The sequence below is a fragment of the Grampus griseus genome (genome assembly GCF_964374135.1).
Source record: "Grampus griseus genome assembly, chromosome: 3".
Classification (NCBI taxonomy): domain Eukaryota; kingdom Metazoa; phylum Chordata; class Mammalia; order Artiodactyla; family Delphinidae; genus Grampus; species Grampus griseus.
This window is the reverse complement of record NC_139019.1, coordinates 150,808,534-150,824,823: the sequence shown is the minus strand read 5'-3', so window position 1 is coordinate 150,824,823 and position 16,290 is coordinate 150,808,534.

The window sequence follows — 16,290 nt, the reverse complement described above, 5'->3', positions numbered from 1 at the left end:
TGTGGGATCTTAGCTCCCCCACCAGGGATCGAACCCTCACCCCCTCCATTGGAAGGCGAAGTCTTAACCACCGGACCACTAGGGAAGTCCCCCTTATGTGACTATTTTTATGGCAATTTTTTTAAATTTTGTTTTTTTATTGACGTAGAGTTGAATTACAGTGTTGTGTTAATTACTGCTGTACAGGAACGTGACTCAGTTACACATTTATATACATTCTTTTTCATATTCTTTTCCATTACGGTTTATCACAGGATATATAGTTCCCTGTGCTCTACAGTAGGACCTTTTTGGTTTTTTTAAATACATCCACTTTTTTTTTAATAAATGTATTTATTTATTTTTTTATTTTTGGCTGCGTTGGGCCTTTGTTGCTGCACGCAGGCTTTCTCTAGTTGCGGTGTGCGGGCTTCTCATTGTGGTGGCTTTTCTTGTTGCAGAGCATGGGCTCTAGGTGCATGGACTTAAGTAGTTGTGGCATCGGGCTTAGTTGCTCTCTGGCATGTGGGGTCTTCCCGGACCAGGGCTCGAACCCGTGTCCCCTGCATTGGCAGGTGTATTCTTAACCACTGCGCCACCAGGGAAGTCCCATGTAGGGCCTTTTTGTTTATCCATCCTGTATATACACCAGTTTGCATCTGCTAATCCCAAACTCCCAATCCAACCCTCTCCCACCCCCTCCCCCTTGGCAACCACCAGTCTATTCTCTATGTCCTTGGTTATGTTTCTGTTCACAGACAGGCAGAACCCAGGCTCTTAATTACTTTGTTATCCTGTTTCCTTGTTAAGAGAAGAAGGGTTTAAGGAAGGGTTTAAGAGAGAAGCCAGTGAGCACTAGAGATGCAAAGGAGTGGGGCTGTCAGAAAGCACACCTGTCTCCTTCCCCCATCTGAGCAGAATTTTTAAACGGCAGAGTATGTAAGAGTATGTGCTGACACATCTCTGGATTCAATTATGTCTCCCTGGTAAAACATGCACAGATAAGTCTTTAGTTCAATCAGACTGAAAGATGAGATCAGAGAAAAGCTGGAGTGTCAGATTTCTTCTAAAAGGTCCTGCCTGATTGTTACTACTAGGGCTACTACAGTACTAGTTAGTTCATTAGTCATGGATTGGGTGTTAGAGGAGTGAAACAACGAGCAAGATGTAGCGTTGACCCTTTAGAAGTGGAGTGAGAGGGAAGACGCACAGCAGATGTCTCATCCTGCACGTGACATGCTGTGACGGGCATATTCAGGGCGTTTGGTCAGTGTTTGTGGAAGAAGAGGGGGAGCTGTGAGGCATAGAAAAGTCATCTAAAGAGGCAATCCCTAAGCTAAATCTTAAAGGACTCCTGAGAAACTGGTGAGTCAGCAGTGAAAGGCAAGGATACTCAAGGCAGAGTGGACAGCGGAAGTCCAGAGTCGTGAGTGTGCGAGGGGTGTGTTATGGAGCCACAGGCACAGGCTCTGGAGGATCAGTGCAGTGTCCCCAGGCAGTGGCAAGTGCCCCTAAAGGAGGCCGCGAGGAGGAGGAGAGCGGGTCTTAACTACCCATGTGCGTGGAGCTGGTTTCCTCAGAAAACAGCTAAGAATGGAAAGGACAAGTTCAGGTGGCATTTTAGACCACTGACGTCAGCATGGATGAGGAATCTGAAGAAGCCTGGAGACAATTATGCCCCACTCTTCTGAGGAGCAGCGCTTTTTATTTTCAAGAGGGACTTTCACGCTGCCACCTCCTCTCCTGTCCCTACTGAAAGCTTTATAGGCCGGCAGAAGGGAGACCTGGCTTAAGTAAAGTTAATCAGGTTTCTTTACTGTACAGCTCCTCGGGGCTGCTGTAGGCTAGTGTTCATTCTGGATCATCACAGCAGGCGCATGGTACACAGCCATCCTCAAAGCTATTTGACTCTAGCGTCCTCTTTAATAGAAGTGTCTAACAACTGGTTCCACCAAACAGCAATTTGGTAACTTCTAGACCAGGTAATAGCAAGAAGAAAGGGGTCTGAAATAAGGTATAGATGAAAGGAGGAAATAAGTTCTAATTGTATTTGGGAAATTACAAGCAAGCCTTGATCTTGGGAAGTAAGGAAGAAGTAGGAGGCGGAGGCTGGACCCCCATCTGTGTGACTAAGGTTGGGTGGTGCTATCATTGAGTTTGGAAATAGGGGATAAAGAACTGAATTGGGGAAAAGACTTTCGTTCTGGACATGTAGAATTTTAAAGCACCTGTAGAATTCAGGAGACAAACTGGTAGATAACTGGACGTGCACGTGAAGACATGGAAAGATAAAAATTTGAATGTCATCAGCACATATCAGCAGTCATTAAAATCATGAACATGGATGAGATTTCAGAGAATTGTGAGTACTGACAACGTTTAAGTAATAAGGAGAGAAAGAATTCTGGGAAGGAGAGGGGTGATAGAGTTTCAAGAAGGAGGAAGTAGATGACAGTGTCATCCTTTAGAGAATGTGAGTGTCCATTGGATTTGGGCAGTTAGGTCCCCAGTGACCTTAGAGCAGTTCAGTGAAGTGGTGGACAAAAAGCCAGATGGCAATAAATTGAGGGTGTAGGGCTGCCTGTGGGGGCCAGGCGGGGCTAGTGAAGACAGTGGGAATAGGCTACTCTGAAGGAGTTTGGATGAAAAGAGAAAATAATTAGCAAAAAAGAATTTTTTAGAATGAGAAGGACTTATATTTTATATGTTGAATTGAAGGAACCGATAAAGGAGATCCTGAAGATGTAGATAATAATTTAGAGAATTGGGGAAACATGGACATATGAATAAGAAAAAACCTTACACAGTATATAAAAATCACTTGTATCCTTCGAGTTGGATGGATACTGGTAAGTTTGGGAGGAAATAAAGGTAAGAAGAGATAGAAGTTAAATGAGTTTACACTGATAGCCTCAGTTTTCTTTGACACAGATTTTCAGAGACACATATATACACATACATAATTACAGTTTTAAAATTCTTTCATAGTTACATATTTTATTAATCACGTCTGAGAAAAGTCATTGATTTTCATTTTGTACCCCATTATCTTGTAAGGACAAGATACAGTGACAACTTCCAAGCTTTTTGCATATCAGAGCTGAAACGGAAAGTATCTCCATAATTGAAATTTCACTTCTTATTTGTAATAAGTTTATCCTTAGGAGGATACTTTCATAGTGTTTGATCACAGATGAGTTTGGGCATTGCTATCACTCAATAATGTTAAGCATCTGCCAGGTTCTCTCCTATACTATATATTAATTTTTTCTCTGTTAAGCAAATATTTTTTGGCGGCCTGTGGGAATAAGATACACCTAGGTCCTCTTTCCTTGGTATATTCACAGAAGCCTCTGAAAGTAAATTTCCAAGTCAGGCCATACTAAGGCCTGGCATAATAAGTTTTCATTGTTAACAGTTTTTTTTGTGTTTGTGGGGTTTTTTTGTTTTTATTTTTTTGAAGCAAGGATAAGACACTGTCTTAACTCAGTAGTTGTCCATTCATTGATAAGTCAAAGAAGACATTGATGAAGCATGGTATTTTGAATATCCTTTCCACAGAATAGGTAATGGGCCATCCTGAAACTCTGGTGAGATGTTTATCATTTTCAGATTTTGGAGTGGCAGAGAAAACCCTATTACACCTTGAATTATCACTAGAAACATAAATTCAGCCAAATAAAAACAGTGCCTCTGCCTACTGAGGTTGTCAATTTCCACCTCAACAAAAGTGAACATTTCTCCTTTAGATTAAAATCAAGAAAATCCCCTGTGTCCAGGATGCAATAATGGGGTGCAAGAAAGAGGAAAACTGAAGCTACCCCCTCTTTACACCTGAACAGTGAATTCATTCTGATATCAAATATTTTTTATGATTCTGTTATGACCAGGTGCTTTATTGTTTAGAGATCAAGTTACTGTTCATTCTTGGTAAGTAAGAAAAATCCATGTTTTAGGACTCTGAATAGTACCTTTATATATTTTATATATATATTAAAAATAAATATATATATTATATGTAATATATATTCCACCTATTCAACAAAATTGTAATTTTCATCATCTCTTATGAATGATGAACTGTATTCACTCTTTGGAAAGGGCTTATAGGGAATTAAATTCTCCATTTACTTTTTATATAAGACCATGGAAACCAAATTCTCAACTGGGAGCAAACTTAGGTTTTGCTATGAAGGTTTATGCTTGCCTGGCCTTAGAGTGATAGGCCACGAACTCAAGGTGGAGTATTTTTCCTCTAAGTTACTTTCATTGATGCCTCCCTGAACAAATTTGGAGGGAGTATTTTTTGAAATAGCTTTATCTCAGTAACCCTTTAAAAATGCTTCAGGGTATGGGGAACATAACTGTCAAAATGTTCAAGCAACTCTTGTTGATTTAAGTGTAATTGATCAGGAGCAATACAGGAAGGAGCTGGGTACAAAAGACCCGAGGCTATTTCATGTATTGTTTTTGGCTTATTGTACAAAACAGAGAAAGAATCATACACTCAAGCAGCCAAGGTCCCCTACTGTTCTCTCCTTTTAGTAGAAATAAAAGAGAGCTAGTTTCTCAATAGCAGCATTCTATCCTTAAGTGGGTACACAGTGATATTCTAATGGTCTCTGGAGCAGAGAATAATTCCGTGGCAGCTCTGACCTCCAGTCACCGGGTTCTCTGTAACTTAGTCTTTCATGGCCAAGGACTATAACCATTATTTCCATTTATATTTAGCATCTCAAAATTGAAAGGATTCCATGAACAACAAAACAGTAAGTGATTTCATGAAGTGTTTTAGTATGGATAAAATAATAAACTATAAAAATACAAATCATACTAAAGCTTTTTCTTTCTGGAGAACTATATTCAGAAATTAATGTAAGCATCTAAGATGCGCATGTGTGTTTTTTCACCCATGATGTTTGTGTGTGTGTGTGCATTCCACTGCTACAGGAGACATGCAAAATAATATCAGATTTGCTACTGTATGAAGTTCTGCTTTCTCACAAGAACTGTGTCCTCGCAGGGTTCGTTCAGGAAGGTGAGTGCCCTACCACCACATCGCAGTCATATCTCATCACCTTCGGAAGGAATAATTTACACTTTAACCTTACATGCTGGCATATTAAATTAGTATTACTCATCAGAACTTGCTTATTAATAAAACAAGCTGAATTAGCCACTGGAGAATCATATTTGGAAATTCAATGACAATTTTACATTTTTAATAAAGGCTCAGAAATATTATTGCAGAGCAGGTAGTACAGAAAACTGTGGTCAAATTTGACATTCATTAATAATTGAAGTGTGGAACGTGACAGGTGAAAATTGATATTGATTTCTTTCCTCTAATATTTGGAAGAGTTCTAAAAGGTAAATAAAATGAGATAACAAGACATATCAAGTCTCACTGATTTCTTTGATCAACTCCTCCCCACATATCACTCCTTCGCCTACCATGTTTTCAATAATTCAATGCCCATAGTCTTTCCAGTTCAGTGCATTATAAAACACACTCAAGCTGGGTTTCAATCATATTAGACTGAAAGCTGAACTTTTTATGAAGGATTATTTAAAACCAAATGCGTCTTGAGCCCAACAGCCTTTGAAACCAAACAATCCTGGGAGTTCAGTAAGGAAATGTCAACACTGTGGAGAACTTTTAGATTCAGAAAATTCAGTAATCCTATTTGATGTATGTTAACCGTATCGATATTAACAAACTTCTGCTTGATTTCAGCACTGATTTGAGAGCTGAGTTACTACTGGTCTTGTATTTTAACTAGTTGTGAAAGCACTGAGAGAGTTGTTCTTGGGTTGAACTTGACCTGCCTCTGGGAATGCTCTCTGTTCTATCCGTCTTGAAAAGCTGTATGGTGCATGTCTCTCTCTGCCTTCCTTCTTCTCATCTGCACCACTTGGGAAAACGAAAGATGCTCAAATATAGATGTGAACACTGCAGATGCTCTGTTTGGCAATGGTGTCTTTCAGCTTCCCAATAAAATTTATATTGCTGACCACCCATTTGACTGAAAAGTGACTCATTTTACTGACAGGTATCTGGCTTGAGATGCCAAAAGAAATAGGTCATTTCAAATTTCCTTTTTAAGTCATAGCTTTGTGTTGCAACACTACTTGTTCAAAAGTTAGATCATGAAGGTTCCTTCCTATGACCTCCAAATAATTAATCAAAATGTTCTGCAATGGGCTATATAAAAAGCAAGCAGAATATTCCTAATTATCAATCTTTCTCTTGAGTCATATAGTTCTTGTAATTTCAAGGAAGAGAAACTCAAATGTAAAAATGTAAAGTGTTACAATAGCCAAGCCTACCAGCACTGTTATCTAACCATTCAGCAATTTTTTTTTTCATTCAGCAATTTTCTCTGCCAAGTCACTCTGAACCTTAGACTACTGAGAATGTGTTTTTAATTAATTTTTAAGGTTCTCCTCTTTTGAGTTAAAAAATGGTCACAATTTTTATAAGTAAAATTAAAGAAAAAACACAAAATAGAACATCTGAGATATTTCCATTAGGCATTATGTATATATAAACATATAGATGTACATAATTTTAATATCTCTACATATACAAATGCACTGGGATAAATCTCCATCTTCTGTGTCAGTCGGACATAGGTCCATTTTCTTAGGAATGGGGAACTCCTTTCACAATGGAAGTGAGGAAATTGGCTGGACCATCCTTCTTGAATATAATTCCATGAAGCTGCCATTTAAGGTCATCTGGATCTTGGTTCCTTCTAGCAATCTACTACTCCAACAGTGTGTAGTTAATCAAATTCAGGTCTTTCTGAAGCCAGGCTAGAAATACAAAGTGAGGTGGATGACTAAGGTAACTGACCAAAAAGGAGGAAAGGAAGACGAGCAAAACAATTTCCCAATTTCATTTTTTCCCATATTCTCTGTGCTTGACAAGGGAAAAAATATTCGGGTCTGAGTTCCTTTCATTCTTAGCCATTGTTTGTTCAAAGTCTGAGAAAAAAAAAAAAAAAAGTAAAAACGAAAATATGGAGTCCAGAATTCCGTTAGCTCTCTTGCATGTAATATCACAACTTAAAAGGCCTTCCAAAATGGAGGGATAAACTTTTAAAAATATAGCCCAATCTTTTCAATTTAAATAGGTAAACACTAAAAATATATTTTAGAAATCCAGCAAACACACTCACCACAGTCAAAGCAAAGGAAGGCTTATGGCTTACCAAATGACAGTGGCTGTCTACAAGAGAGAGAAAGAGAATACTCCAAAATTCTATCTGACCTGGCAGAGCTCAGCACAGCTACTATCCTTCTTTCCTAAAATCAAGGCATAAAGAAATTGAATACAACTTGCCAAAATGTCATCTGCTGCCTCCAGAAGCAGATTAAAGAAGGGAGTGTCCAGAAATCAGGATGAAGAAAACTGCTTAGAGAAGACCCTTCTCCTATCAGTGGGCCACCAGGGTTTATCTGGGTAATAAAATGATAATAGGCCTTTCTGTCATCTTCTTTTTATAATTTATACATTTAAATTTCAGTTAACATTTTAAAAATATCCAATCAGAATGACAGGCATTTCCAGAAGTGTCAGTTTTTTTAATCCTCACCCTTTTACAAATGTGAAAACTGAGGCTCAGTATAGCTGTCAAGGGATTTTCCTAAATCATTGAACCTGTAAATTTGGGACCTAAGTCTAAATCAGTTTCTCATTTTATCTTGGCGAACTACTTAAAATTCTGTTTAGGGACATGGGGAGGGGGAAGGGTAAGCTGGGACGAAGTGAGAGAGTGGCATGGACATATATACACTACCAAATGTAAAATAGCTAGCTAGTGGGAAGCAGTCAAATAGCACAGGGAGATCAGCTCGGGGCTTTGTGACCACCTAGAGGGCTGGGATAGGGAGGGTGGGAAGGAGACACAAAAAGGAGGGGATATGGGGATATATACATACGTATAGCTGATGCACTGTTATACAGCAGAGACTAACACAACATTGTAATGCAATTATACTCCAATAAAGATGTTAAAACAATATATATGAAAGCTATATTATAAAACAGATACAGTGATAATATATCTGAGAGGTGGAATTATGGCTGCTTTTTTATCTATTTTTGGATTATTTGATTACATGATTTCTCTATAAAGAATATGAATCTCTTGTGTAATAAAAGTTACTGAAAACCAAAAAAACAAAACAAAACAATTCTGTTTAGGAAGAGAGGATAGAATGAAGGCTTGAGCATAGAAATCATGTAGAAATCACTGAAGATAGTGGGTCTGTAGTGCAGTTTCATTTGTAGTGGGTTTGGCTTACATTCTTATATTTAGTTTTATTTCTATACAACTATCAAAGAAGGAGAAAGAAGTTGGGTAATATTTGCACTTGCAACTAATCAAAGCAGCATTGCTTTTAGCTTTAACAAAAAGATCGTTCTGTGATCTCAGATTAACATCTTTATTCTTAAATGGAGCATAAATAACATTTATTGCCTAAGATTATTTGCAATAAACAAGACTGTTTACTGTTTACCACCTAGCAGATGACTATTTGTAAGTCTCACTGAGTATGATAAAAGCTTATACTGAGCTCTCATTTTACCAGAGTGAATTTAAATTAACTGCAGCAACCAGAATTAATGCAACCGGGTAAATGATGCAAAGATATTCCACAGGGTGTTCTGTTTTAATTAGAGATAGAAAATGTGAGTCATTAGAGGTTTTAAAAAATGTGGTATTGTGGGCTTCCCTGGTGGCGCAGTGGTTGAGAGTCCGCCTGCCGATGCAAGGGACGCGGGTTCGTGCCCCGGTCTGGGAAGATCCCAGGTGCCGCGTAGTGGCTGGGCCCATGAGCCATGGCCGCTGAGCCTGCGCGTCTGGAGCCTGTGTTCCGCAACGGGAGAGGCCACAACAGTGAGAGGCCCGTATACTGCAAAAAAAAAAAAAAAAAAAAAATGTTGCATTGTATTACTTTCTCATATTTTGAATCTAGGAATACAGATGAAAACTAAAAAATGTTAGCCACTTCAGTTCAGGTTGTAATGTATATCAGCTCTGAATTTATATTGAGTGAATAGTAAAGAGTCTGAATGAAGAACATAATCTGGAGGCATTCAGGTACAAGTAATAAACTTTATTAGAAGTTGAGTATCTGTTAATTAGCAGGCAGCTATATAACTTAACTGTAAAGCCACTACAATTCAAACATTGTAGCATTACTACATGAATGAGCACATATACAAATTAAACAGAAAAGAATATCCACAAATAGTTCTAAGTATGTCTGGGAAGTTTGATTGTGACAAAGTCAAGGTATAATCTTTAAAATTGATGCCTAGAAAACTACACACCCATTTAAAACTAAAGTCTGTACCTCACACTACATACCAAAATAAATTACACCAGTTGCACATGTAAGAAGCTTGCAAGTTGCCACTTTACCCTAGCAAGATGCGTCTTTTACAAATGTTTTCTCCCACTCTGTGGCTTGTCTTTTCATTATATTGATAGTGATTTTCACAGAGCAGACATTTTCTATTTTAATGAAGTCTAGCTTATCAATTCTTTCTTTCATGGAGCGTGCCCTTGGTGTTGTATTTTAAAAGTCATTGCCATACCCAAGGTCATCTAGGTTTTCTCCTATGTTATCTTCTGGGAGTTTTACAGTTTTGTGTTTTACATTTAGGTTTGTGGTTCATTTTGAGTTAATTTTTATGAAGGATATAAAGTGTGTGTCTCGATTTTTTTTTTTTTTTTACTGGGGACATCCAGTTGTTTCAGCAGTATTTGATGAAAAGACTATCTTTCCTCCATTGTATTGTCTTTGTTCTTCTGCCAAAGATCAGTTGATTGTACTTATGTGGGTCTATTTTGGGGCTCTTTATTCTGTTCCATTGATCTAGTTGTTCTTTCACCAGTATCACCCTGTCTTGATTACTGCACCTTCATAATAAGTCTTCAAGCTGGGTAGTGTCATTCCTTCAACTTTGTCCTTCAATGAGGTGATAGCTATTCTGGGTCTCTTGCCTCTTCATATGGACTTTAGAATCAGTTTGCCAATATCCATAAAATAACTTGCTGGGATTTTGATTGGGATTGCACTGAATTTCTATAGATTAAGATGGAAAGAACTGACATTTTGATAATACCGAGTCTTCCTATTCATGAACATGCGATATCCCTCCATTTATTTAGTTATTCTTTGACTCCATTCATCATGGTTTTGTAGTTTTCCTCCTATAGAGGTTGTACACATTTTATTAGAGCTATACAGAAGTATTACATTTTGGGCAATGCTAATGTAAATAGTGTCGGTTTTTTTTTAAACCTATTCCACTTGTTCATTTTTGGTATATAGGAAAGCAATTTCCTTTTGTATATTAACCTTGGATCCTGCAACCTTGCTATAATCACTTATTAGTTACAGGAGTTTTGGGTCAACTCTTTAAGATTTTCTACATAGATGATCATGTCACCTGTGGACAAAGACAGGTTTATGTCTTCGTTCTCAATCTGTACACCTTTTATTACCTTTCCTTGCCTTATTGCATTAGCAAGGACTTGCAGCACAATATTGAAAAGTTATAATAAAAGAGGACATTCTTGCCTTGTGCTTAATCTTAGTGGGAAAGCATTGAGTTTCTCTCCAGTAAGTATGATGTTAGCTATTGGTTTTTTTGTAGATTGTATTTATCAAGTTAAGAAAGTCCCTCTCTATTCCTAGTTTACTGAGAGATTTTCTCATGAGTGCATGCTGGATTTTGTCAAATGCTTATTCTGCATGTATTTATACGTTTTTTTCCTTTTTTTGTCTTGGTTGGATTATATTAATTAATTTTCAAATGTTGAACCAGCCTTACATACCTGACACAAATCCCGTTTGGTCATGGTATATAATTGTTTTTATACTTTTTTGGCTTCAATTTGCTAACATTTTGTTGAGAATCTCTGACACACTTTTTATCACATTTCTACTATAAAATGTTTGGGATTCTAATGAATTTAAGCTATTAATTAGTCTTATCAAATTGTGCTTTTTATTCAAAGATACACCATAGCAGAACCCTGAGGGAATGGATGGTGAGTGGTAAGGCCTGAATTTACACTTCTTTTATTCTTTATACCCTGAACCTGTCTCTCAACAATTATTTACAGTTGATGTTTATTTTTTTGGAAATTAGACATAGCTCACTCCATTCATTCATTCAACAGATTCTACAGCAGAAGGGAGGCTTCTAAGGAGGTAGGGTGTATTAGTGGGGCTGCAGGTTATTACAGGGAATCCAAGCAAGGTCTCATAATGGAGATGGTGATATTTGAGAAAAGACCTAAAAAAGTGAGTGGATGAGTACTGTAGATAGTAAAGACAACAGCAATTCAGGTAAAGGGAACAGCCAGTGAAAATGTCTTCCTACTATACTTGTTGAACATCAAGGACTGAAGAGTATAAGGTGTTTGGAAAAGAGTGAGCAAGGAGTAGAGGTGGAGGAGATGAGATCAAATATGTAATGTGGAGGGTAATCATGTAGCAACTTTCCAGCATTTTAAGAACTTCAGCTTCAACTATGATGAAGGGGAAGACACTGAAATCACATAATTCTTCTGACTTAGATTCTCAAAGGGTTCTCCGGCCACTGTGTTAAGGACACAGTTCAGAGGGATAATAATTAAGATGACAGACAACGAAATCTTAATCCTGAGTGGTAACAGTGGAAAAATCGAGAAACTGTCAAATTCTGGTTCTATCTCAAAGATAGGGCTGACACATTTTGCTTGTGTATTGGATGTGAAAGGAGAGAGAAAGAAAAACGTCAAAGATGAATCACATTCTGTAACTGAGCACCAGGAAGAATGGAGCTGCGCTTTTCTGTTTTGGAGAGTCTACAGGAAAAGCATGAGTGACTATGTGTGTATCTGATTGCAAGGTATATTAAGTTTGGGATGTCGATTAAATGACAAAACAGAGGTATTCTGTTAGTAACCAGTCTTGTTAGGTGGATCCAGTCCGTAAAGGACAACCATCAACCTACCTAACCTGCTCAATTTGAAGACCCATAAAGGACTTTGGGGCATCAGTGTGAAGAGGGCCTCCTTTTGCGTTTGTGTGTATGTGTGTCATTTGCTTTGACACTGTGGTTAGGCTAAAGTAGCACTCTTCTGGGCTTTCATCTTTGGCAACTTTTTTCTCACCAAGAAGCTTTTTTATTGGGTTGATGCCAAATGAGTATTTGCCTGATTCTTCATGTCCTGATTCTTTAATTATTTTCCTAGTTTGGACAGCCACAAATTTGCTTAGTGTTTGTTAATTTCACCCTTCAACTTGGACACACTTGAAGCTAAGTGAAGTCCCACCACACTGATGGTAGACTCCATCTAAGCATGCTCAAAAGAGCACAGAAGGGCTTCCCTGGTGGCGCCGTGGTTGAGAGTCCGCCTGTCGATGCAGGGGACATGGGTTCGTATCCCGGTCCGGGAAGATCCCACATGCCGCGGAGCGGCTGCGCCCGTGAGCCATGGCCGCTGAGCCTGTGCGTCCGGAGCCTGTGCTCTGCAACGGGAGAGGCCACAACAGTGAGAGGCCTGCGTACTGCAAAAAAAAAAAAAAAGCACAGAAGGTTGTCCACGGGGAGGGTACTATCAGAGGCTGATTGACAGTCTCTGTGTTGTAGACCAACTTAAGGGCAAACACATACGGTTCTTACGCTTTCCTACTCCTGATAATAGGCAATGGCAGGCTCTGGATCACAATGTTTGAACCCAGCAGGAATAGTGCCGCACTATATGTGGCATGACTATGATAAGGGGTATGTATCTTATCTAGCATGTATCTTCTTTTTTATGCTACACAAATACAAGGCTGTCACTTTCTGAGACAATAAACTTTCTCTGGTTGTGACAGATTCAAAGCAGATGCCAAGTTAGAAACATTTCTGAATTAGGTGATTTGGGATCCTTGACCAGGTTAAAAAAAACAAAACAAAACTGTTTTTCTTCTTGGTTTCACATTTAAACAATATGAGTTAGTCTAAACTATATGACCAAAAAATCGAACTACTAAAATAACAGGCTCTTATCATTATTATTTTGATATAATAAATAATAGAGGGATATTGTTTTACTAATAATTACCAGCATTTAGTAACGACAAGCCAAACATTAAGCCTTTAGGAAATTTGTGAACTCCTTCATTTCTTACAATAACTGTCAGATTGGTACCAGTATTTATCCCCATTGATGAAGAAACTCAGTTTCAGAGGAAGACACTGAGACACAGAGAGGATAAATGTAACTTGTCTATAATTGCCCTAGCTGCTATGCTAGTCGGCTTCATCAACCACTATCACCACTATCACATTTACTTAATTGGCCTTTAGATTCAGATAAACAATTTTTCCTGGTTGCAAGGAGATCATTTAACAAGCCCAGATTGCAATGCTTGAAATGCAAGTCTGAGCCCAAATCTGAGAACCCTAAACCATGTGATCACTAAAAATACTGAGTATCTATTCTGCGCCGTATAATAGGAGTTTGTTTTTAAAATAACAGGTCCTATTAGGAATAAGTGTACAAATGGCATTCTAGGAGGGAATATATCCAACAGGTGTTTTAAATTCCTTTAGTGGCAGTGAAAAAGTATGAAGGCATTTCCTGCAATACTAAATGAGCTGATTTGCTTTTGGTGGGTGAACACTGAACTTTGTTTACAAAACTTAACCTGAAAGCATTTTCTAAGTATCCTGCTATTACTCTACTCAAAGTTAGCCTTGTTATCTTCTTTAACAAACAAGAATGGTAAGACACAGTCTCAGTTAGTATAGTATGGATAAATCATTTTCGGTCTTGGGTAAACTTGTACCTTAACGAGTGTCTTCAATTTTGGGAAGACATGAATTCAGAATTGCCATTCTCTATGCATATTATTGCCATATAAACTAATTCCAGCAAGACAAAGCTATAGTTAGGTAGATCCTTTCATAAAGTGATGCAGTCACTCAGGAATACTTTATAACCTAAACCGACTGGACAGCCAGTAACCAATGAATTATCCTAATGCTGATTCATCTGAGAGGTCCTTTATTCCAATGACTTTTGCTGCTATCCTTCTCTTTTCCTTTTGGGATTAAGAACTATGCATAAAGTCTTACTTACTCTAAGGTTCACCTTGTACCTCTCCTGTCTGACAACTCGTCAGTTTCCCCATCATATGCCACCAAATGCCAAAAAAAAAAAAAAAAATCTGAGTACTCTGCGGTCATGGCACAGGTATTTCTAAAGAGATGAACACCTGTTCAAAAATCACTAATCTGAGAATAAATATATGGGGAAATGATTGGAATCAACTGAAACTGTGAGAGGCCAGCAGGCCAGATATGTGTGTCTGTATGTGTCTTAAAGAATAATGTTCTCTATGAGAAAAAATGCTTTAGTGCCCCTAACTTTAATCCAATTAATATCCTGGAATATATTTCAAGACCACTTGTATATATGTGTATGTACATAATTTCAGCATTATATATTGTTTGTGTTATGTTCTCCCTTCTATTCATGGGAATATGTTGCCTTTAAAGCTTAACCTTTCTTGTCGATTTTGTACATGGATGAATGTTCACACAAGGATAATAAGTTCAAGGATTTCTTTCTCCAATACCATTGATATGAATTCCTGTTACTTAATTTCTTTTTGATAGATTTGCAGATGACAGTCCAAGATAGTTCTGCCAATGGAAATCACAGGACTACCAAATATGGCAAAGACTTTGGAACACTTACAGTGTGTTTTCATGGTCTGCATCAGAATTCTACAGAAGGCTTTTGGCTGAATTGGCAGTGAAATGAGAATGGAAAGTTAGTGTATCATTTACTTTTCAGTTTGGTATTTTTTCTTTTCTAGTACTCTACTATGTATTAGAAATTACATAAAAATCAGGAGAAGATAAATGGTTAAGAAAAATATAACCTGTCATGTTAATGACATTCAGCACTTACCTAGACTCACAGGTACCATGAGAGAACGTGAGACCTGGGTTGTGAGAGCTAACCTTGTTCCAATTCCCTCATTGTATTGATGAAAACCTTTGAGGCTCAAAGAAGGAAGTGACCCTGCCAGAAGCATACCATGAATCAGTGATGAAAGGGAGACTCCTTGGCTTCTGTAGATCCATGCCTCTGTGCACAAGGTATTAAAGAAGCATTAATTAAGTGCCCCTTTACCTAACAACGTGGAGCTTAATCATAGGGTTTGGGCTTCTTGTCTCTTCTTTTCTTTTGCTTTCTCTTTTACATCCTTGGGGGCCTTAGTTTGTAGTTGCTCTCTTGAACTGGATTTAGAAGACATTTATTTTCACTAGCCCTTATTTTTTTGGATTGTAGGCTGAATTTTTAAGAAGTTGGGGAAGGATATTGAACTGCCAGAAGTTAACAGATTATTGGCAAAGAAATAACAATAATTATAATGCCAATTTCCCTGGGTATTCTCTGTGTACTTTAGGTGTAGAAATAGTATTTGTAAAGTGATTTCAAAACGTGCAAATATTACCTGTGGGACATAACCTACTGGTTAAGAGCACTAACTCTGAAATTAATTTGCCTGGATCTTTTTTCCCCAGCTCTACCACTTATTAGTGGTGGGACTTCAGGAGTGTTTCTTCTTTGTGTTTCACTTCCCTTTTAAAAACCAAGGGGTTAATAACCTCACCCATTTTACAAAGCTGTGGCATGGAGTTAATACATGTAGAGTGGTTAGGAATCTATGCCACACTTAAGTCTTTGAAAATCAACCTTACTATTGTTGTTACTATTATTATTTCGTGAGCTGTCCTTGCAAACGTTTGCCAGCAGTACTCACTTGCTTTTCTTTTTGTTGTATATTCTCTACATCCCACTTAAGCTTTCTACCAAACCCTAAGAGGCTGGTTTCAGATATTTTACACCTCTTTACCTGTTTGTCACAGCAAAAGTAAAAGGAGTTTGGCTCACCTTGATTAAACGAACCAGAGCTTTGGTTTTCTCCCATTCATACACATTGGTGAACAGATGTGAAAAAGCGACTCCATGGGGCTTTCAGTCTGGAGCCAAACATCCAGGTTCTGTGTAACTCTACACTATTATGCACACATGTTGGTCCCTTAGGACCCAAAAGAATCTCAACTAAGCCCATCATTATTTCAGGAATATGAAGAATGCTTTTTGTGAAGTAGTTGAACATAACAGAAATACAAGAAAAGGCAGAGGTGCTTCGTATCACAGCTTTTTGAGAAATGCCCAGAGCTCTAAGATGTAGCTGACAATTTCTGCATGAGGTAAAGCTTTCAAAGTT